This window comes from Vanacampus margaritifer, chromosome 8 (assembly GCF_051991255.1).
Source record: "Vanacampus margaritifer isolate UIUO_Vmar chromosome 8, RoL_Vmar_1.0, whole genome shotgun sequence".
NCBI classification, from domain to species: Eukaryota; Metazoa; Chordata; class Actinopteri; order Syngnathiformes; family Syngnathidae; genus Vanacampus; species Vanacampus margaritifer.
Window position 1 is genome coordinate 2,319,331 of NC_135439.1, and position 16,718 is coordinate 2,336,048.

Consider the following 16,718-nt stretch of genomic DNA (forward strand, 5'->3'; position numbering starts at 1 on the left):
CCTACCGTCCATGTAGCAAAGATGGAGATGTTATTGGAGCTTCCAGTGGAGGGGCGTGAAGCGGCCTCTAAGGTCCATTTATCTTCCCCGCAGCACACGGGTTTTTTCCCGCTCATTAGAGCTCTACTTACGCTCTAATGAGGAAGCAGGCGGGGAGTTGGCAACGGGGCGGAGACACTCAGCGGTCAATTTATTTTTGTTTGAAGGTGACCACGGCATCTAATGGAGGGCAAGCACTCGCTCCACGTGCCGTCCACGTTCCCGGAGTTGCGCGACTCCTCCCGTCCAACTTGTTTGTCTCCTCGTCTTCCATCGGCGGTGGCAGAGGAGGGCGTTATTCCTATCGTGAATAATGCGCGTCAACCGCAGAGGTCAAATGGAATGGGTTCCGCGAGATAATGACTGGAGCGACGCTTGCCCGGGCCGCCGCCAGATTGTGGAATGTCGGAGCTCGTCATAAAACGACGGGAGGAGGAGGCCACCACCGAATGCTCGCCATGCCCTTTAAGCGTTATGAATGTTGGAGAGGCAATGTCAAAATCCGTCCCCCGCCCCTCTCACCTCATTCAGGCACCGACGATCCTGATGTCATTTTCACCCTGGCAGGGGAAAAAAAAAGAAAATCTGCCCACAGTTCATCGGCAGGTCACGCAAGCATGTTTTCTGGCTGCAAAGTCAATCTTTGACAGAGTGACAGCCTCGGCGGACGACTGCGTGTCATCATCCTGCATCACGCGCCGCTCAAAGATAATATTTATTGCATCTGTCTTCTTGTCATTGAACGACTTTGATGCTCACTCCATGCGCCGTAAATTTCACAAACGTCTTCTCTCCATGGACACCTCGGTCGGCTGTTCTTTGCTTTGGTCTGGCCGTCTCAAAACGAAAACCATGACAAGTTAAGAGAATAGGCGGCATTGACTCCGATTACTCAAACAATATATAACTCAATTGCAGGTTTGGGTTTTTGCCTTTTTCTATGCTAGTTCGAGGTAGTGCTGTCACTATAGAATATTTTCAGCATCAATTGATCCATCAATTGTTATACTAATCGGATTCATTTTAATTTGCATTAAAGTGTATTACAAAAGCATTTTTTCATTTGCATTTAGTGTTGGTCTTGACCTAGGGTGACCAGACGTCCCGGACTTACCGAGACAGTCGCGATTTAACCAGGCCTGTCCAGCTTTTTTTCTTTTTTAGTCCTGTCAGCAAGGGGCCATGTTCATGTCAATAACATGGTTGTCGTTGCGATTCATACAATAAGCCAATTAAAAAGTAATTCAACTGTTAAGTTGCTAGCAGGCGTGTTTTCGTCATACTGTTACTAGAACTACTTCATGATTCCATGTTTAAGAATCATGGGAAATCCTACTAGCATAATGCTGCAGTTGCCGGTCAGATCCAACACAAGCTGAGCTTTTCTGGCGGCATATATGTTACAACGTGGGATCGGTGAGAGGTAATTGGCACAGCCAGCTTCCAGTAGCGCAAAAAAAGGTTGGATGATGGTGAGTGTGTTAACTTATTTGCAGCTGTTGAACTGTCAACCAAGATAGCAATTAGCATTAGCTAAAGTAATAACCAGATTGACTGGCGATGAAATTTGCTATAAATAATTCCTGGTGAGAATTTATTGTTTATTTGATTTTCAGAAAATTAAGTACGCATCCCGGTTTTTAATTTTGAAAATCTGGTCACACTGTCATGAACTGTCATATTTCTTCAATGCACATCTCAGTTGACTTTTTCTCCTCATGTCCGCCCTTAGCCTCAAAAGCACAAATGTGACAAGTCAGAGAATAGTCACATGCTCCGCCAACGCAGCTGCAGCCTAAAAGTTAATGAGCCGACGTAGTATTGTGTCGTCAAGTTAACTGACAGCACACAAAATAAGCTATTAAATGTCGCCGGCAGGATTTTGCGCATGGGCGTACAACAGCCAAGATGTTTTTGTTTGGAACATAACATGTCACCTGTCAGCGAGAGAGAGAGCGAGACAGAGCGAGGTCATCATTGGGTTGTCATTTTAAAAAGCAAGTGAAGTTTTGCCGTGTGACTTTGAAAACTTCACAAAGAAAGGATGAAGACATGATAATAGCATAGGACTCCATTGCTTGGGTTACGTTTTCACTTTTTTTTTTTACTCATCATTATTTTGCCCTGTTGGTCCTTCCTTTGCTTGTTCTTGAGTTCAGTCTCGTTCAGTTTTTCATGCCAGCAAATGTATCATGTTGTCATTGTAAAATAACAAGCATGTATTTTCAAAAGCTATATGAAAAGTTAAGAAAAAAAAAGTTTATCCTTTGATAATTCGTTTTACTGTATTGCTCCATCACTATTGTTTACTCAACTAAGGAACTGTTTGTTTTGCTTTATTTCTCCTGTTTTAGATGGTAGAAATAGTACTAAACACTTTAGCGTGTTTACTTTTTTTGGCAGATATTTCATTGTTTTCACTGTTCTGGTTTACACTTCACAAAACAAATAGTGTTCAAAGTACTTGAGTTTACAAAAAGCCCTTGAAAAGCTTGATTATTGCCAACATGAGTGAAAGCCTCTGGATTATTGTCAGATGAGCTCAAAACGCAGCTTGAAATCGTATTCATGCACTCAAGCTTCATTTAAGTGCGCTGTGTGTACATTAGTACTAATATGATGGAAAACTGTCACATCGATACTGTTTGACAATTACACTGTACAAGTTCCCTGTCAAAGTTTTGATACGTTGACCACAAACTTAACGATTTTGCAAAGGTAACAAAGGTAACGACAAGTGTGTTCTATATTACTTATTTGCTTGCTACTAACATAATTATGAGATTCATCTGTCAAAAATCATTTCCAGTTTAATAATTTTTTTTAGAAACTTTATTTGGACGTACACCGCCATTGTTATTTACGTTGCAATGCATTCAGTGCGTAGTGACGTAAAATGGCGGCTGGCGCTCTGCCGAGCAATGTGAAACGCGTATAAAGAAAGCAAGATAAGCCTTGTAGTGTTCCTAAAGAAACAACATGCGATCGGGAGAGTCACCCTTCCCCACACCGTGCTCTCGTCATTCACCAGGCGCATTCAAGAGTTTTGAACGTCCCTTTAGGAACGCTACGGAGGCTGTCCTTGCTTTCTTTATACCCGTTTCGCATTGTTCGGCAGAGAGCCAGCCGCCATTTTACATCACTACGCACTGAATGCATTGCAACGTAAATAACAATGGCGGCGTACGGCCAAATAAAGTTTCTACAATATGTATTCAACTGGAAATGATTTTTGAAAGATGAATCTCATAATTATATTAGTAGCAACTAAATAAATAGTATCGGACAAACTCGTCATTACAGTTGGGATTCCTTTTAAAACACAAAGGTTTTTCTAAGGTCAAAGAGTTGATTTTCTTGAGTGATGGCGAACCTGCTTCGACTTGCACAGCTGCGCCTTCTTGGCAGCCGGAGATAATTGTTTGCAAATGTCAGTACTTAAAAATGATTCACTGTTATGGCGGCAAAATCACAACACTCGGACTCCGTTTCTAGCGTAGTTTTTTTCCTTCTCTTTTCTAACAAATGCCTCACTCGGTCATCTTTAGGAGACACTTAGGTTTAACAGCTCGGTACAATTTGGCATCGTCTGCAGGCAAACAGACACACGTTGACAGTGTTATGCTTGATAATGTGTCAGCATCAGGAGTGGGCGGGATGAAAATTGTGGTTGATTGATACCAAATCTGCCTGTGCATTGAACTAGTTCAATAATTTATGCCCTAAAATGTTGGCTCTGAAATTATGCATGAGTTTTTGCTCTCACACTTAAAGTCAAAAGTCCATTCTTAGAAATGCTCCAGTCCGGTCCTTAACCGGCCCGCTCCAAATTTAGAGGCTCGCTTTAACTGCGATGTTCGCATCCGATTGCTCGTCTCTCCAAAGGCGATAACCCGACGTCCCCGGGCGGCGAGCCGACCTTGTGGGTAAGTTCACGGTTTTGCCAAGGATGACATTCGCCATCCTTACTTAGATGGCTTTGCTTAAAGGGGGAAGTAGAGACGGATGAGCTACGCCAGTCATGGCGAGGTGGCTGAGGAGGACGTCCTCAATCTTTGCGCTTGATGTCTTTGCTCGCAGCCATCGCTCAGAACGCGTACGATGCACATTTAGGCCCGTTGCGCATACGGCGAGCACATGATTTACAATACAGACGCAAATTGTCAATCCATCACATGCAAACTAAAGAAACTTAGCTGACACAACAGAGGGAACACCTGCAACCAAAATGTTGTTGTTTTTTAGGGGTGTGCAAATGACGACTTGGAGGTTATAATGTATTGGCAACGTTTTGTTCCTTCCTTATCATTACTTTATATCCACTCCAACCCAAGCATATTTGGACGGTCATGATCTGCCTTTTAGTTGACTTCGTTTTGTCACATTTATGTCATGTGTGCTCGTTTGGTTGATGTCTCCACCTGTTCTAATCAGTTTCACCTTGTTCATTGTGTCTATGCTGCATTTGAGGATGGTCAGAAAGTCGGATATATCCGAGTTGTTTTTTCCAAGTTCCGACCTGAAAGCGTTCGAGGCGAAAGTAAACCACCAAAAATGGCGGTTAGTGATAAATAGTTTTTTATTTTGGTCCTCAAAACTCATCTTGACCTCCAGCAAACTTATCTTCTCGCAATTTTGCTAAATTTATTGTTTTTATCTTATTTCATAAACATTCCATACAGTTCAGTATTTCACCGTATAATTTCATGCAGGGAGATAGCGGCATATTGTCACGTACGTTGTGTTACGTGAAGTTATGGCGAATGTTTATGAATGAAAAAAAGCTAGTTTTATACTTGAGTAAATTGTGTTTTACCATTCACGGTCTGTGTTTCTGTTTCCAAAGGGGTCACCATTGTAGAGTGACGTATGTCACTTGTCGTCAGTCGGTGAAGTCGGGGTCCTTTTTTTCCCCGACTTAGCAAGTGGAATTTCCGAGTTCAAGGGGGCGTTCCTGTACAACACTTCCTGGTTTGAAATTGAAAAGTCCGACTTCCGACCATCCTCGAATGCAGCAAAACAATCAGCACCTCCAGCCACTTATGCCCATGTATCTCGTCAGTTTGCTTAGATGTTCTTGTTAGGGTTAGGGTTTGAATGTCTTTTTTTTGGGGGGGCTCCATGCAACAAATTAAACTCTAAAGTCCAAAAAACACAGTACATTCGCACTAGTTAAATGTGTAACAAATATAAAGAGAGCTGCCTTCGGGTGGGGAAAAAAACAAGCAATTGTGAGGCTGCGAGAAGATGAAAAATCAATTAGAGCCATCGCAAAGACATTTGCCAAAGCCAATGCAACCATTTAGAGGGCCATGAGGAATTGAACCACAAAGGTATAAGTAACAGATGTTCAGATGTGGGTAGATGGCAAATATTTTGGAGGTATAAACCAAGTGTAGCACATGCATGAATGAAAATGCACTGATGCTATCAGAAAAATGACTGAATAAAGCCATGATGAGCGCAACGATCCCTCCAATTAGTGTGTAGAATGGCGAAGTGTTTATTTAGAGATAATTATGTCCGTTGTTTGATTGCGTTGTCTATTTCCTGGCAGCTATGTGCCGTATGTATACGCCGCCTGTCGTCTCAGACAAATTCAATTATTTTTGACACGTAAAGAAAACACCAGCAATGGCTGGCACAAAGTCCAATAAAATGAAGAGGCGAGCAAGCATAGAAAGTATCTGAGCGTTTAGCAGCTCGCATCGGTGTGACACGTGTTACCTGTCGGCAGTTGCCCGAGCTCTAACGCGCCTCTGGCTGCACACAATTATTGCCTGCTCACAGGCTTGAAAGGAGCTGTCAAAAATAATATTGTCTCTCTAAGAGTTGCGGTAAATAAAAACTTTTAAGCTCTTTTCCATTGAGGAGCTGCTCGTCCAAGGATTGGACGTCTGCCGTCAGAGGCGTCCAGATTGCGATTCTCATTTTTCTCACACCATCACACAACAATTGGATCCAAATGGCGTCGGCGGGAGCATCACAGCCATCAGGTCTGTTCGATATCTTAAGCCTTTTGTAAAACTTTTCATTTATTCAATGCAAGGAAGATAACGAGAATAAAAAAATTGCTACAGCAACAGGAATTGAAAATGGAGTTGGTCCTACTTTTGCAGGTGTTGCAACTTTTGCTCTTATGGAACGACTGCATACAAGATACTAGAATGTCCATCAATCAATCAAGAGGTCTGACAGAAAGAAAAGAGACCAACAACAAATGCAAAGAAACGTTGCTTAGTTTGTTGTATGAGATTGAGAGAGTGGTGACTCAACAATAGCGATTGCTCTCAGTGGTGGCACAAATAATTCCATGTCACGCAACTTACTGTAAAACCCTTTGCTTGTTGTGTGGCTATCGGCTAGCGGACAATGCCGGATAGCGTTTTATGACTTATCGATCCGTCTTCTGTGGAGGAGTTTGCCGAGGATTTTCTGGATCAGTTATCTGCTTTGTAACATGAAAAGCTTGTGTTGAAGGAAGGGTCTGAAATTGATTGTTTCTTGTATCAAATCATCAGTTAGCTTCTCTTATAGCTTTCTTCCGTGCTGCAAGCAGGAAACTCCGTATGTAACCTTTTGCATTTCAGCCAATAACCTTCTTGCCTGCCCTGCTTTTTATGTCTTTTTTTGCATTTTGACATATTTTACGATTCTACTTTTGCCAGGTTTAAACCAATTAGCCACTTAGATACCTTACTTTTTCTGTTTAGTCAGTTAGCATTAAAACTACTCTGCGACTTTTGTACGTAAACAGTTATTTACCAACCCTTTGCCTTCATTATTTTAGCCAAACAATCGCAATCCAGTTAACTATCCTTTATTTTTACAATAGCCTATTTAGCTACCCTACATCTATATTTTAGTTTAGTTAGCTCTTTACCGTAACGTTTTGTTGTTGTTGTTTTGCGCATTGTTCTTCCATATTTTTGCCAGTCAGTACAGAAATGCAAGTTTGGAAAGGATGCTTACCTTGATTTTTCTGTACTTTAGCTTGTTAGCTCTTTGACTGCACTTAATTTTCCACACTCTGCTACCTTTGTATTTAAGCTAACTAGTGCTTAATCTTTCATTTCTATTTTAGCCAGGTAGCTTCATACCTAGCTTCTTACTTACCTTCTTACCTGCAGTTTAGCCAATTAGCTCCTTAGCTCAATTTATTTTTCTAAAGTTTAGCATATTACCTCCCTTCACAACCTGCTCCTGTATTTTAACCAACTATAGTTATATAAGGTATACCTTTATGTTTTTTTCCCCTCGTGTTGGCGGCTGCAAAAATAAAATAAAAAAAATAAAATATTCCTTGCACTGGCCAACAATGCCTCTGTGTTAAGTGGACATGTCCGTCAAATGTAAATAGAATTGTTGTGAGCTCATTTCATTCACTGCCAATCCCCTCTATTAATCTGGAAGGAGAGTCTCCCTAATGTACAAGTTGGATTCGGAAATTGAGTGTTGGAAACACTCCAACAGCACAATAACTGTCTGTGTGGTTTGGCCCAATCTTATGTTCCCCCTCAACAGTTGTAAAGCTATACTGTGAATATGGGCGATAGCCTTGTGTAGTGCAGACTTGCATAGGGAGTGTACATGGTGATTTTTCATTTGGCTGCTGTGACCAGAGACTGAGATGCTGGAGAGCGTACGTGGTCTTTGGTGCCTGAACCTGCCAGATGTGATCCATCTATGCCTGCTTACATTAATTTCCCTTCCCGTCCCTAATGCAGTTTGGCCCAATTAACACAGTAGCTCTTTTAGCAGTGGAGGTTGTGGGGGGGTTTGTGGGTCTTGCTGGGTGGGTGGCGCACGTGTCAGAGTTGCACTTGGCTGCATCCTCGCTCAGAGTGCCATCCGAAATGGAGGGACAGCTGTGAATACCAATGCTTCCCGCTTCCTTAGCCGAACCTGCAAAGAGTGATAGGATGCGCTCTCTGCCGTTGGCTTCCCCAAGCCACTTTAGAAATGCATCAACTCCCGAAGGTTAAAGAAGGTGGAAGAAGAAAAGCCCTTCAAGGCACACAAGAGTGCACAATTAGAGGGAAAACTGACGAGTATAATGCCAGTGGTGGGGTTGAATGAATTGGTGTCATTTGGGAAAGGTGATGCTGGTTTATGCACTTTTACAGGGAATGTGAAAGTCATTTTCTGCCATTATCGCCCATCAACTGCCCATCTTTGGAGCTTACAAAAACAATGGGCATCATTTAGGATAGGTGCTTCATTCCAATTTAGTGCACCAATACAGTGGGACATACAAAATACAGTATTTAGGGCTACACTTTACACTTAATACTATATGTGGGAGTACACAACCCTAAACCCAACCCTGAGGGTGACCATATTTGGAATCCCAAAAAAGAAGACACTCGGCGCGGCCTTAAATGGTTCTCAAACTTTACTCAAAGATGCCATATATCATAACTATTTTAACGTATGCTTTGTCTGCATGGAAAAAAAATAAAACAAAAAACACAACTAAACTAAAATAAAGTCTTGGTTGACAAATAAACAATTATATACATATACTTCCTTTCAAGTTTGGCTTTGATTGACAGCTAAAGCTAGCCAATGACAATCGGGATGGGATGAAGGGGGGCGTCCTTTGACACGCAAATATACTTCCGGGTTAGCCAGCGCGCGCTCGCCTGCTGGCCGAACGACCGCCCACGTCATATTTATGTAGCAAGCTCTGTCTGCCGCTGCCTTGTTGTGGATTTAAAAAAAAAAAGTGATGCAAAGTGACGTATTGTAATGGGAGCCACCAAACGTCAAACATCGACCCAGTTGACATCGCCGGAATTGCCGTGAGTCCTCGCCTCACGTTACAACGTTCACAAGTGAGTGGGAAACTTTTATTTTAATCAGTCCAGCCACACGTCGACAAAATTGTCGAACAACACACACAGTGATGCGGTTAAACCCACAAACGCACGCAGGCACACAAACACAACAAAAACAACATATGTTGTAGGATAAAATTATTTATCACACTGCAGTACAATATGAGTTCAATTCTGTGTTTATTGCCAAGCATGCTAATGTTGACTGTCACCAACAATGCACTTTATCCTTTTAGATTTCACTGAACCCAAATAATACCGTTCTTGTATCATTATCAGTCTTGCAGTAGAGGCAAGTGAAATAAAATAACACAAAATAAATGTTATTAATATCATAAGTAAGTAGGTATAAAGTAAATAAAAGTAATATTAATACATTAGTAACAAGAAATAGGGAAGTGAATACTTGTAAGTAAATAAGTATTAATAAAATAAATTGCAGCATGCAGACGCCTTAAAACAGACTTTGGTCTTTGACTTTTAGATAGAGATGTCTGACAAAAACCAAGACATATGAAATTTTGTCCATATCGTACAGACTTAAATCCAACCAGCTAAAAGGGCCGAAGTCATTCCTTCGGACATAGTTGCCTATAGAAATGGCGTTCGGCTTTGTTGCTAATGAACTTTTTAGTCAAATAAATGCACACAGAAATGCACCATTGTTTTTCGTTTGTCTTTTAGATTTCATAGGTGACAGTTCATCATGAAATATCAGATATAATAGAATATCAGAAAATATTTCTGAGCACTTTTGCAGTTGTCACAACCAAGAACATTAGATTTAGGTTGAAGAAGTGTGTCCCCCTCCCAAAAAATGTAATGCCCACCCCCTGTAATTTCTTTCTGCAGGTTTTAGTTGACCTATTAAAAAACAAACAAACCTTCTTATCACTTCAGTCTTTAGTTTTCTTCTTCACCCTTGTTTTATTCTTCATCCTGTAGTTCAGAACTGAATGAATGTATACATTTAGTAATCACAAGGTAATGCATTTTTACTCTTACAACAACAACTTGTTTTTAGAGGGATAAGGGATGCTTAATATAATAGTGTTGAAAATGGAAGTACATGCAAGGTACAATTTGCTCCAATGTACTCCTCCATAGAGCTAGTTAGTGAAGACTGAAGTTACTACAGAACTGTCCAAGTATAAATCCTAACTATAAGGGTTCCAGGGTACAAAAGTAGTTCCTTTGGGCGTACCACCCCGCTGACTTTCCAATAATCAGCCAGTGATATTTCATTTTCGCTTGTGGCATAAAAACACTCTCCCCTTTCGATTCTTACACTTTCATGAACTCCTGAGCTCCTCTAATAGTTCTTTTGCGGCAGCATCACAGGCCGACTAATAGGAAATAGCCACAGGACATGGGACGTGTCCCAGTGATCAGTGCTCGGTGTCAGCTTCCGGTGTGAATGTAGCCACAACGGTGACGAATACTCAAAACCTTTGATTGGCAGAATACAATCGCCTTTTAGTTCAACCAGAACACATTTCATCAGCCTTCTGAAGCTTGGTTCAGCTGCAGCTAGGTGAGATGCCATTGAAGGGTACATTTCACAATCTTGCATCAATTGTGAAATGGTTTTAAGTTTGTCAGAAAATGAACAAAAGAACAAAAGAAGCAGCTCACATGAGGTACCAATCATTCCTCAAGTGTTAAAAGATGGAGCGAAATGTACCGCCACGGTTGCTACATCCGAGCTATTTTCACATGCAAATTTTGGTGGATTACGTCATTCTCAAGAATTCAAGAGTTTTGCTATGGTTTCTTATGTTCTGCAACATGGGAACAGTTCTGGAGTTGTGCATAATATTTGCTTAAATGATTAAGAATTGGAACAATATTGTGGACTCAATTTGAATAATAATAAAATATTTTTATTTTATTATTGTCATTGTCAAGAATTCAAGAGTGTTGCTATAGATTTGTATCGACTGTTCTGGCGTAGGGTTTAATACCCGATTAAATGATTGCAATTATTACACTCCACGATTACAAAATCAGCATATTTGTTGTCAAATTTTTGAGTTGTTTAAATTTAATAAATATTAACATAAATAATGTATAAATTACATTTATTAAATTTAATTTAATATACATTTGCACCTTTTTTAAAGTTAAAAATAACTAATTTTGTTTCATCCAAAAGGAACTTGCATAATTATACTTCTTAAAAGAACTTTATTTTTCTTAATATTTGTCGTTTTTTTTTCTTTTTTTCCATTTAAACATTTTCTTGTTTTGTACCAAAAAAAAAATCATCCTACTGCACAGTGCACATGCTGCACTCCAACTTCAAGTTTTTGCCAACATAAATAAATAAATAAATATTATTATAATTATAATAATATATTTGGTCCAAAAGGAACTTATGAAATTATAATGTTTCTATTTTTTTTTTAATTGTTCTCAATATTTTTAAATGCATAAACATTTTTTTTGTTTTGTACTAAAAAACAAATAATCGTTTGAATAATCGTGATTCCATTTATTGCCCAAAATAATCATGATTATTATTTTTCCCATAATCGAGCAGCCCTTGTCACTTGTGTATAATCGATTGTTAATAAAACATGTATTCTCCCATCCCGATTCCATTAAAAATAATGTGCACCCACAACATTAATGATTGTTAATTTCCCCGAACGTCAATCAAGAAAATATAATCCAGTGCAGCCTGCGTCATGCAGCTTTCATTAGAGCACTAATATGCTAATATTTAATTAGAGAAATGTTTGCAATGCCACCATAGCGCCGACACGGTTGTACAACATAAGCACAGTGCAACCAAGCAGTGAAATTACAATACAATTGTGTCAATTAGACTTGACATGAAAGATAATTGACACTGATTGACTTCCAGCAGGAGTATATGAGCTGTACATTACAGCACTCATGAAAGTCTTCCTGGTTTGCCGTGTGGGCGTTTGAGGCATCGGTGCTTTGTGGGATGTCAGTAAGGTCGCAAAAGATTCCCTGCTTGAAACAAATACGTTCCATAACAGTAGAAAGGTTAAAGTACAGGCTTGGAGGAGGAGGATTGCAACTGATGAAGATAGTCAATAAAAACATAAAGATGTAGATGCAGGATAGGCACAGTCTCAGGCATGTATTTGAAATCAATCAACTCAAGTGTACATACAATACACTCGGCATGGACAAAGCAAATAGAGTGTTACTGAAACTGTTACTTATGTTACTGAAAACGACGACACTGGCCTTGTGTTTTCACTGACCCTTCTGTTCTTGCTGTGGTGGTTGTGCAACAAAACCTTCCGATGACTTTGAGCAGCGATTCTCAAAGTGCGGAATGCATGCTACGAAGAATTACAGAAGTCAAAATGTTCAAATTTTTAGCATTTCCATTCAGTTTTATTTTTGCATTTCTTGAAAATTTGAATAAAAATGGGTGGATGGAAACCACACTTTTGAGACACTTGGGAGCTATTTAAATTGTGGAAAAATGCATCATAAATATCCTTTAAAATGAAAGCTTTTGAAAGGTGTCCAGACAATTTTGCCAAAATAGGCCTCTCAACTTAAGTTGGAAATGGTAGACCTGGTAAAAATCCTGTTTAGCAACGATTAACGTCTTTGGCTTTCTTATTTCACAAGATGAAAAATCCTCAAAAGTAAAAGTTATGGTCAGAAACCAAGATTTTTTGTTAGCAACAGTTTATTTTTTTTCTACTATTTTCCATATCTAATCCCAACAAATTTGAATTTGACTATTTTGGGATGATTTGTGTCAACTTCTAGCAATTACATCAAATGACGACATAACTCTTGTTTCATGATAAAAAAGCATTGCCGTGGCACTAATCCGTCACAGATTTCTCTCTCTCTCTCTCTTTTTAAATTTTTTTATTATTTACCTTATGTCATTATTTGAATCAGCATATCAAAGCCCTCTCGAGTGTAATCGGCTTTGGGGGTGTCCCTCCTCTTTCTCCTTTGTTTGGCGTTAAAGGTTGAGCGTTAGGTAAAAAGAGATATTGCTTGAGTCGCAAACACTTTTTAACAGAGGTGACTCGCCGCGGAGGAGTTTAATGCCCGCTTTGCCGCAACGTGGCTCAAAACCGCGGGCGACTCCGTTCAAGCGTGCATCTTGAGAGGCCGGGGAGGTCTAAAAGCAGCTGAAACAAAGCATGTCGGCAGCAGGCTGGCGATGCAGGCGGCTGTGGGGCTGGCATGACTTTAAGCCCGGCCTCAGTGCTGATAAATGGGCGCCAGGGTTTCATTCTTACCGCTGCGTTTGGCTCCTGAATGATGATGGAAATCCTGCGCACCCATAAGGTCCTTTGATGTCCTAGCCAAACACGGATCATGGCCCCCGGCGCTGGGCCTGTCAGGGTGCCGAATTGTTGGCCTAGCAGGTGCATGGCGTCAGAGCCCAGCTAGCTTTCAGCCAGACACGGAATAGAGGAAAACTCGAAAACTGGAGGTCACATTGGGCTACAATTTTTCAACTTTTAGCAACTGCTTGATATATATGACAGTATTCATTCAGAGTGATGCTATTTATCCTCTGCGAAGAATAACTATTAGTGACGTACTGATGATCTCAGAGAGAAGTTGAGACATCTCACAGGGCTCCAGACTCGCCCTAAAGGGTGGCATTTTGCTTCTAATGTTTGAGAGTCCAAGTCAATTTCACTCACATCTCCACAAGCAAATTTTCTAATTAAATAAAATTTGCTGATAATTGACTTTGTTGTTGTCAAACTTCTGCTCCACAATTATCTTTACCATTTTACAGTAATATTATGGGGTGTGCATATTATTTTTCACTACTTGTGCCTCTAAAATTCCAAGTTTGGGGCCAATGTGCACTTAGTAAAAAAAAAAGTTAGTCACAAAATGCTAAAACCAAACAAACAAACCAACTATAACCGTTCGACAAGAGGAAGAATAATACAAACAAAACAAAATGAGCTTCTTCTCGTTCACAAACATGACTATTGGCCGCTCCAGCTGTCATAGCACTGAAGCACTTGGCTTGTTCAATCTGACCATTTTGTATTTGATACCGTTTAACGGTCATACCATTCCAAATCATCATTTTACCAAGGAACATCTTAAGATGAAACGAAAACAATGTAGAACAAGAATGACTGAAAGCTTGAATTGGATTTCACAAAGGACAAGAAAGCTTGTCAGGACATTAGGACATGCCTTGCTCAAGGGCAGCCGTGGAAGAAAGCCAGCCATCAGCTTCTTAAGGCCACCATGCAGTAGGATGGTGAGATTCAATTAAAAAGTGCGTCCTGTCCTTGGGCTCTCAGCCTCTGAGCCACACTTTATTTCATTTGTGCTTTTTGAAAGCGCGTTGCCACCCTGCCTGTGAGTTGACTGACGATTGTTGAAGGTATTATTTGATTACTATATTAAGTGTAATCTTTGCGTGTTCAAAAATAATTGAAAAATGAGATCTGATGAAGAAGCCTTCTTTATAAAGAATTTATTTTAAGAGCTCTTAAAAGACACAAGAGTAAATGCTTACATTCCAAAGGTGATGTTAAGCCTCGAGTGTGTCAATATGAAAACACACAGTCGTTTTATAGATGAAAAAAGCATACTCCTTCTCTGAGGCTGGACAAAGGGTTAGTAATTATAATAGACAGACAAGTGATTTACTGACATGTTTACTCCAGTTCCGTCCAAAGCCGGAAATATATGATTAGACAGGTAATGCCATGCGACCTAGACTCCCTCAGACCCACAGTGTTATCACCATGAGAACTTGAGAACTTGACTCCCATGTACATTCCTATCTCACCAGCTGGAAGGGAGTGAAAAGTGTTATTCATTACAATACACGGTTATATTCCAATATATTTCACACAAACATTATCACAGTTATATGGCATCTATATACTATAGGTAAATTCATAAACAGTAAAAATGTAAATTGAAAATGTTAAATGTCTTCATTGTGCAAGTGTGTTAACGTTCGGACTCGGTCGTACTTAATAGTAGAGGGGTGGGGGTGTGGTGGCCAATAGCTGGTTGAACGTGAACTATTCTTCGTGTCAGTTATGCGCTTAATTTAAACACAATACACCAAACGGACAAAGCAAAAAGTAGAGACACAGCAACTAACATCATATTTTACTGTAAAACCCACAAAGACAGGTAAGCTAGATTTCGCTAACTGATAGCTGGTGAAACAATAACTACTCGTCATGTCGGTTATGCGTTTAATTCCACAGAAAAAATGGAGATTGTTTTTGGAACCATTTATTAACTGTGATTGTAAATGTGTTAAGCCCGTATCCCAATGAGTGTCGAACATTTGCGATGCTAAAATGTTAATTTCATGTCAGGGTATGTTGAGAGTCGCAGTGTTTCCAAAACATTCTCTAAACAGTCTCAATGGACTTTCTTGTCACAAGGAATGAACAATGAAGACCATATAGACTGTTTAAAAAACTGTTTTGAAAACGTTTAGGAAATGCTGCGACACTGAACAAACGCAGACGAACCCTGACGTGAAATCAATACTACTAGCATTGCAAACGTTTATCCCTCCATGTAACACGGGCTTTTAGCACAGGTGCTAGTATAGACACTGAGCTTGAGGGCAAAGTGGCTAACGTGCGAATATATGTTGTGAAAGAACAAGACTGTAGGACTTGATTTATGACTTGCTTAACCCACGTAACGATGTGACACGACTTTAATTTAGTAGGGACTTGATGTGGCTTGCTTGATTTTTGCCACAGAGTTACAATCAAAACTAGAAGGTTAAGACTTGAGACACACCGTCTTACACGAACTGAACATCATATCTATCACTCCAAGGCTGACCAGTTCTACTTCTTTCAACTCTGAAATGCTTTGAATGTGCAGCATGAGTGACGCAGAAGACAAGCGGTGTCTCGCTTCACCCTTGCTGAATTTTGACATTCAGAGTGGCCATTTTCTCCCCGCCGCCCTCCCTTGTTTCCTGCCAGCGCTCGTGACCCGCACTAGCGTCAAACTTCGCGCGCTGAATGCACAAACGGCGACCGACCAAGGTACTCCTCACCACGACAACTTGCTGCGTCTGAGACCCTTCGTTAATATGCCAGCCGAGTCCTGGTTGCTTATTAAAGACACAATGGAGCATTTCCTTGATCAATACAAACAGACATTTTGTAAAGAGGGGATGCAGAGATAAGAATAACATGAAGACACATCTTGGAATTACATGTATATACCAGTTTATCCCGTACGGCATTTACATGTAAAACAATGATTTCACTGCTCGCAGGCTTTTACGCAAATTAGAATAAACAAGATAAACCGCTATTTGGAAGATTGCTTTTTTTGGGCATGGTATTAAATGAGGAGGATTTGGTGGGGAGCGTGCGTTCTATTGGCGCAGCGCAGGTGTCCACTTTGTTTCACAAGGCAAACGAGTAACGCGTCCGAGCAGAAGAGACAAGTTCTGACACGGCCCGATTGTATTTGTGTCTGCAACCGATTTGCCAAATTAGACGGCCGCCTGACGTTATCTACTCCGCCACCAGTTCATTTGTATTCCAGGCTTTTGTGCAGGCGTTGAAATGTGAAAAGCAATAACATTTAGCTAACAGGCTCTCATTTATCTCCCTGATAGTATTGTTAAAAGAAAGCTTTGTATGTATTATGCTGTTTTTACACAAGTGATACTTTGCTGAGTTTGTTCACTGATTTCAGTGAAAGTATATTAATGTCAATATGAAGTGCTCCAGGAGAAGCGTGTTATTTGTTATTTTACAGTAACTGAAATCAAATGTATAAGTATAGATGCTGTGGGTGTGGTTAGTGGAGCTGACTGACAGTCGTCTCATGACTTATTTGACATGA

General features: G+C 40.3%; 1 protein-coding gene across 3 annotated transcripts in view; it reads left to right on the forward strand.

The window, feature by feature from the left end:
• The window catches only part of igsf21a (immunoglobin superfamily, member 21a), a 171,670-nt gene that overhangs the window by 36,741 nt on the left and 118,211 nt on the right, over nt 1-16,718 (forward strand). The window contains exon 1 of one of the 3 annotated variants that reach the window (XM_077573681.1): nt 8,675-8,876. The exons of the other annotated variants lie outside the window; for them this stretch is intronic. The gene's annotated coding sequence lies outside the window, so the exon portion shown is untranslated. Of the gene's footprint in view, nt 1-8,674; nt 8,877-16,718 lie in introns of those variants that run through there. 3 annotated transcript variants of the gene reach the window in all.